This window comes from Cebus imitator, unplaced genomic scaffold (assembly GCF_001604975.1).
Source record: "Cebus imitator isolate Cc_AM_T3 unplaced genomic scaffold, Cebus_imitator-1.0 Scaffold120, whole genome shotgun sequence".
Lineage (NCBI taxonomy): Eukaryota > Metazoa > Chordata > Mammalia > Primates > Cebidae > Cebus > Cebus imitator.
The window spans coordinates 1,548,610-1,554,316 of NW_016107435.1; the positions used below are offsets into that span (position 1 = coordinate 1,548,610).

The 5,707-nt window shown below is 41.8% G+C and overlaps 1 protein-coding gene across 5 annotated transcripts in view; it reads right to left on the reverse strand.

Moving 5' to 3' along the window:
* The window catches only part of MTUS1 (microtubule associated scaffold protein 1), a 156,502-nt gene that overhangs the window by 132,285 nt on the left and 18,510 nt on the right, over positions 1 to 5,707 (reverse strand). For 2 of the 5 annotated variants that reach the window (XM_017539643.2, XM_037742409.1), the window contains exon 2: positions 3,501 to 3,622. The exons of the other annotated variants lie outside the window; for them this stretch is intronic. The gene's annotated coding sequence lies outside the window, so the exon portion shown is untranslated. The remainder of the gene's footprint in view (positions 1 to 3,500; positions 3,623 to 5,707) is intronic. 5 annotated transcript variants of the gene reach the window in all.

The following is a 5,707-nucleotide window of genomic DNA, read 5'->3' on the forward strand; positions in this document are numbered from 1 at the left end:
ATCCAGCGTTTGCCCCTATTCGCTTGACTTTTTATGACTTTCGATTAAGAATCTTAAGTAAACTACTGTCAGAAATTTATTATAGGAAATATTTGAGAAGATTTTCGGTATATTATTCACATCTGTGAAGACTCAGAAACAATCTCAATGTTGACAATAAGGAATTAGAAAATTACAGTCCAGTAACTCAGTAAAATACAATTATTTATGAACTGTGCAGTTTATGAAACTAGGAAAAATATTTCTGTGTTTTATGATTACTGTTACATAAAACACATAGAAAAACAACAAAAGAAAAAAAACAGATGTGGGTAGGGGTATGGAGCTGTGGGTTACTGATGCCACTTTAATATCTTGTATTATTAAACTAAGAAGAAAAATCTAATTGCCAAAAACTAGAAATAACCTGAATGCCCATCAATGGTAGATTTTTTTTTTAATTGTGGTACATTCATATGATGAAACACCATTCCACAAAAGAAAGGTAAATCATTGATACACAAACCACACAGATGTATCTCAAACACACGTGCTAAGCAAAAGATGTCATGCACAAAAGGCTCTATACTGTATACCTCCATTTATATAATATTCTGGAAAGGCAAATCTACAGGAACAGGATCGGTGTTTGTCTAAGAATGGGGGATGACTGAAAGGGGCACAAGGACACTTCAAAATGGTGAAAATTTCTATTTTGTTAATTGTGGTTGGTGGTTGCACAGCTACATGTGTTTGTCAAAATTCATTGTACCGTACACCCAAAAAGTGCAAATTTTGCTGTAGGTAAATTATACATCCATAAACCCGACTTAAAAATAAAGAAGAGGGCAGGTGCGGTGGCTCACGCCTGTAATCCCAGCACTCGTGGGAGAAGGGAGGCTGATCACTTGAGCCCAAGAGTTCAAGACCAGCCTAGGAAACATGGTGAAACCCTGTCTCTCCCAAAAAATACAAAAATTAGCCAGGTGTGGTGGTGGGTGCCTGTAGTCCCAGCTACTTGGGAGGCTGAGGTGGAAGGACCGTTTGGGCCCAGGAGGGGTAGGCCACAGTGAGCTGAGATGGCACCACCTCACTCCAGCCTGAGTGACCAAGTAAGACCCTATCTCCAAAAATATATAAAAATAAAGAAGACACTAAGCTCAGATACCAACCCGAAGCTACTGAGGTACCTATAAGATGTCAGTTTTCTAATACTGGATGACAGTCATACATTAAACGTACTGGGTGCCCGTCTTATGCCAAATGCTCTGCTATGAGCTAGTACAGCATGAACAAAACAGACAAAAAACAGACACAACTACATAAACAAGTTACAGACCACATAGGAAAACATGGATTCTCTGACTGCTATTATGGGAGTAGGAGTCAGAGAAGGCCTCTCTGGGCAAGTCACCCAAACTTAGACCCCAGGAGTAAGCAGTAGGTAAGGAGGCATAGAGTAGAAATGTTTCTAAATGTGTCACTAGATCAATAGTCAACAGTAACTCAACTGTTTCACAACATACGAAGTATGGTTATATTTTACTACTTTGCTATTATCAGGATTAGGACCTCCTAAGAAAAAAGCCCTAGTAAATGAAGGTCTTTAAACAGCCTACAGACAGGGGCCAGGAGATGGAATGACATGTTTTGGATGTTAGGGACCGTCAGGGAGTAGGTTCCTCCAATCCTTGTTAGTATTTCAAAAATAATCAACACATGTATGTATTTCCCTGAAATGAGGTTGCCTGTGGGTAACAAAATCCCATGTTCTGGTATTTAAAAGATTTGTTGTATTTGTTCTTACTTCTGGCTGGATTTGCCATGATTTATTTAACAAAGTTTCCTGAAGTTTATCAATGTTTCTAAATGATAATTACACACACACACACACACACACACACACACACAGACATACACACATACACAATCATCAAAAATTGGACAAAATGGTCCCAATTTGACAAAAGAAAAACCTCTTTACACTATGGGAATCAAGCCTGAGGAAGGCCCCCTCACTACTCTATCTTGGTTTTCCTTCTAAACTCACAGACTTCTCTTTGGCAAATGCCTCTGAAGGATTCTTCTCTGATCACCTCCAAGTGTTAGGAGAAGGAGGGCAGGGCCCAGCCCCTTATTCCCTTCTCTTCCCTCACTCTTGTTTCAAATACACTGATGATAATTCCCACAAGCTCATCGTTAGCACTGATCTTTCCGCAAAGCTCCAGGTTTGAATTCTCAACTGTCAATGTGATATCCCCATTTACATGTTTAATCGGAATCTCTGATATGGGCTGGATGTGTGTCCCCTCCAAATTTCATGTTGAAATGTGATCCCCAGTGGTGGAAGTCGGGCCTGGCGGGAGGTGATGGGATTATGGGGGCAGATCCCTCATGAAAGGCTTGGGGCTGTCCACATCTGGTTGTTTAAAAGTGTGTGGCAGCTAACTCTGGCCATACATCTTATGGCTTAGCCCTGCTCCATAAGGAGAGCCAAAAAACAAAACAAAACAAAACAAAAACAAAAACACAGTGTGGTATCCCCCCACCCCGTCCCCTTGCTCCTGCTCTCACCACATGACGTGCCAGGTCCCTGCTGCCTTCTGCCATGATTGGAAGCTGCCTGAGGCCTCACCAGAGTCACATGCCAGCAACATGGGTCCTGTACAGCCTGCACAACCACGAGCCAATTAAACCTCTTTTCTTTATACTTTACCTAGCTTCAGTTATTTCTTTCTAGCAATGCAAGAACAGTCTGATGTAATCTCATGCTTCAAGGGAACTACTGGCTTCCAGACCCCTGCCAATGTCCTTCTTGTCCCAGTATTCCTGGTTTTCAATAAGACACCATGAATGTACCTCAAGCCAAAAACCCAGGAGTCAGCACTGAGCTGCCTCTTTCCCTCTCTCCCCAATAGCAACTCCAATAGGCACTGCTTTCAAAGTACATTTCAAATGCAACCATTCCTCACCTTCACTATTATCCCTGGCCGAAGTCCCCACTCTCTCTCTCTCTCTGGGACTAACTGGGCAAATCATGAGCCCATGCCTCCTTACAATATATTCTCAAAACAGCAACCATGGCCAGGCGCAGTGGCTCACGCCTGTAATTCCAGCATTTTGGGAGTCCAAGGTGGGTGGATCACAAAGTCAGGAGATCGAGATGATCCTGGCTAACACGGTGAAACCTTGTCTCTCTCAAAAATGCAAAAAATTAGCCAGGCGTGGTGGCATATGCCGACAGTCCCAGCTACTCAGGAGGCTGAGGCAGGAGAATCGCCTGAATCTGGGAGGCAGGCAGAGGTTGCCGATAACCGTGATCACGCCATTGCACTCCAGCCTGGGCGACACAGCAAGGCTCTGCCTCTGGAAAAAAAAAAAAAAAAAAAAAAAACCAGAGTCAACCTTCTGAATTGTCCCCAGTTCCTGCCATCCCTCAGTCCAAGCCTTCTGATGGCCTATCACACCCAATACAAAAAAGGGACCCATTGACCTAGGACAATAATGACCAACAGACTAACTTTATGCAAAAGGTGAGGTGAAGCATCATCAAAGGCAAAGGAGTGCTTACTGCCACCACAATCAGATGACACAGGTGACATGCTTACAATTCACAGTCAATCCTGAGGGGCTGTGGAAGAATCTCTGAAAATCAATGACACTTTATCCCTAAATCAGTAGGTGTTCAAACAGAATTCTCTCCTCTTATCTAATCACATCTCCACAACTACCCTGAAGGCTTCAAGGGATGAGTCTCCTGGTTCTTGACCACTCATTATTTACTTGCCTAACTTCTAAAGTTCTGATTCCACCTAAAATGGAACAAAAGCAGTCTCTAAAAGAAATACTAAAGTTTCAAATATCTTATAGCCAATTAGAAAACAGCTACCATTCTGGAAGGATTATTTTGTGTCTCAATTTCCAATGCAAGTTTCTTTTGGCCCATATGACTTCAACATACAATTTGTATCATATTGTATCCAAAGAGTTATTAGTAAGAATGTCAAATAATCCTCCCCTAAATTTCAGCTTAAAATGTGTAGGTCTTTGTTTAAATGGCTTGCTGTCTGCAAGTTTTGAAACAAGGCTTCACTTTGTGTTCAAAGACAGTATAAAGAAACAAGACATGTTACTGTTTCCATTCCTCCAACTGACAGTGACTAACATTCAACACAGAAGTTTCTTACAAATCTACAAATCAGCATTATTCAGAAATATATCCCAGTAAGCCTAGCCTCATAAAAAGACTAACTTCAATATTTACTTTCATTTCTGAAATTTTTTAAATCAACCACTAAGACTTTTACCTCCCCTTGCACAAGCCAAGAAGAAATGCCTGCTCTTCCCTGCACTCACCACACCTATCTTTAGACAGCACCCCTTCGGGGCTTGGCAACCTCCGGTCCCCCTTATGTGATCAACTTCTGGCATCGGGAAGGCAGCAGTGGCTCTGTGCCATGAGGGCCCTCTTTGTAGGCTGTGGCTATTTTTAGGCTGGCGGGCCCTGTGATTCCTAACTTGGCCCTAGATAATTAAGAGGCAGCCTTTAGAGAGAAACCCTTCAGAAGCCAGGCAAGTCCCTCTGGGATTAGCAACACTCCACTGCTAAGACAGCAAGTCTTCGTCCTAAGTTCTACAAAGGCCCTCCAAAGACAGCCCCCTTTAACCTGATGGCGCTAGGTTGGTCAGACCCAAGGCCAGGCTCCCATTTCAAATGGGCAAGTCCGTGGTTTCATCGGGCTAACAAATCAAAGCTGACAGATATACTACTCATATACGGATTTTAGCCAGGAAATTTAAAACAACTCACTCACGGGATTTTTTTCCCCCCTTAAATGTCATGTCCATTCACAACACTGAGATTTCAGATGTGTGTAACAGCTTTGGAAAGACGTAATGATAAAAATATTCAAAGAAAATGTTAGTCATCTTTGAAAAAAAAGCATAGCATACCAAGACGATGTAGTAAGTATTCCCTTGTGCTGTTTATAAACATAACCATATACTATATCATTTCTAATTGGAAAAGGTCTACCAGAAACATGACATACATCTGATGCTAAAACTATACACTATCTTCTGCTATGCGTCTATGAATGACAACTATAATAATTTGAATGTTAAGAACCATATATTCAAAATAAGTATTTGATTGGTTTTTCCACTATTAAAATAAAGCATAAGAACCTCAAACTAGGTTTAAATGTTTTAACACTGAAGTTTTATGGGAGAGTACATCCAAAAATATAGAGAAAGTACATTTATATATTTCATATCACACCTTCCCTCCAAGGCCATCATAACATCAAAACTGATGTCCTTTCTTTATCACTTGGATTTTGTAAAGAATTGTAAATATCTTTTCTGAACCCACAAGTCTATGACATAAAAAAGTTTGATCCCCAGATTTCTACTGGTAACATTAAATGAAGACCTTAAGGAACCTGGTCGGGCACAGTGGCTCATGCCTGTAGCCCCAGCACTTCAGGAGGCAGAGGCAGGTGGATCACCTGAAGTCAGGAGTCCGAGACCAGCCTGGCTGACATGGTGAAATCCCGTCTCTACTCAAAATACAAAAATTAGCCAAGCATGGTGGTGGTGGGAGCCTGTAATCCCAGCTACCTCAGGGGGCTGAGGCAGGAGAATCCCCTGAACCTGGGAGGCAGAGTTTGCAGTGAGCAGAGATTGCACCAACCTGGGAAACAAGGGTGAAACTGTCTCAAAAAAA